This window comes from Lactuca virosa, chromosome 4, assembly GCF_052849685.1.
Source record: "Lactuca virosa cultivar CGN04683 chromosome 4, Lactuca_virosa_CGN04683_v6, whole genome shotgun sequence".
NCBI lineage: Eukaryota > Viridiplantae > Streptophyta > Magnoliopsida > Asterales > Asteraceae > Lactuca > Lactuca virosa.
The window spans coordinates 531,921,224-531,922,860 of record NC_136429.1 but is presented as its reverse complement, the minus strand read 5'-3'; the positions used below and the strand labels follow the sequence as shown (position 1 = coordinate 531,922,860).

The window sequence follows — 1,637 nt, the reverse complement described above, 5'->3', positions numbered from 1 at the left end:
TAATTGTAAAAATTGTAGATATGGATATATGAGATGCTTCCGGCTGTTCGTGCGTGTGGATTTGTATTGAGAAAAAATAGAAACATGCATCGGATGAAACGATGGAGTGAGACAAAAAAAATTGAAATTGGTTGATGTGAACAAGATTTTTTCAAAGATACAGGTTTATAAATTTTTTTTAATTATTAATAAAATTCATTATTATACTTTTATATGCAATTTTAATATGTTCTATTTTTTAGGAGGGACAACCACCAAGAAATAAAATGTCACCGAGTGATGATGAGATGACATCTTTTTATTATATGTCATTTCAAGAGTATGTATATGGTGAACGGAAATCAGTTCCATCCCCAGTACGGGACCATTTTAGGAGACAAGACGAATCTTCGTCTAGTATGTCGTCTAGTGGTCGCTCTCATGGTAGAGGTGGGCGCAGCGGAAAACCCAACCTAGAGGAGGTGTTGAAACGGCTACATGCACCGGAGCAACATGTGTTTACGAACCGAGAACCTACAGAGGTGTTTGTTGAAGAAGTGAATAATGAAGATCTATGGAATAACATAAGTTTTGAGGAGCCTGCAGTATTCCAAACAAAATTTGATGAACGGGTTAGTTACACACTATATTATTTTTTTTAATTTATTAACATATATTAATATTTGTGTTCATATTTTATATTTGCAAATTTAGGTTGTAGAAGATGAAGTGATGAATAAAAATAATACAAATGAATATATTTTTGGTGATATTGAAGACGACAAGGTTATTATAGATATTACATTTACGATTTTAATAATTTATTTTTAATGTTTTTTTCGTTAATAACTATAATGTGTTAATTTTAATGTAGGAGTTGGAGGAGAGGAATGAGAATGCGGGTTGTAGTAGGAACAAATTTGATGATGATGTGTTTGATGTAAATGATAATGAAGCTAAAGAGGTTGTTATACTTACATTTATTTTAATATTTATTTAGTAGATTGAAACATGTTTTAATTAGAGATTTTTGCTTATTAATTTAGGTGTCGGAGGAAGATGAAATACAAATTACGGGAAATGTAGATTATTATGATGCTTATGGTTTTGATGGCAAAGAAGTTACACCCGATAAACCGAGGGCTCGAAATCCATCAAAGTATTTGTGCCCTCCGTACACTGAGGTATTCGTTTAATTTAAAAACTTATATCGTAATAATAGAATTTTTTTTTATGTGAATTATTTGAAAGATATAGATGTAAACATTTCAATATTGTTTTAGCTGCACACAACACTGAAACAAAAAGGAAGAGCAAAAAAGAAGGTTGATATGAAATCAAGAAGCCCCGTTCCTCCTCCAACATTTGTTGTTGCTCACGACTTCTCCGTGTTGCGCCTGCAACCTTACGTAGCAGGCGGTGAGGTTGTGATCCAGAATTATTTATTTCATTCATATGACGTGCAACATCGTTTGTTTAATTTGGTGTTAGATAGAGAATTTTGGAGCGCCTTGTTTGGGCATACACACGACGGATGGTTGGAGTCAGCGGTAAAATAATACTTAATTTATTTTTTTAAAAGTATTTTCTTTTTTAGTTATTAACAAAAGTATCATAATTGTGTGCAGCATATCACCCTTTGGTATAGAATACTGATG

At 32.3% G+C, this 1,637-nt stretch overlaps 1 long non-coding RNA gene across 1 annotated transcript; it reads left to right on the top strand.

The window, feature by feature from the left end:
- Window positions 1-569: 569 nt before the first annotated feature.
- Window positions 570-1,057, top strand: LOC145107505 (uncharacterized). Its single transcript, XR_013707884.1, has 3 exons — window positions 570-611; window positions 854-943; window positions 1,026-1,057. It is a non-coding gene; the product is annotated as an uncharacterized LOC145107505 (long non-coding RNA).
- The last annotated feature ends 580 nt before the right edge of the window (window positions 1,058-1,637 follow it).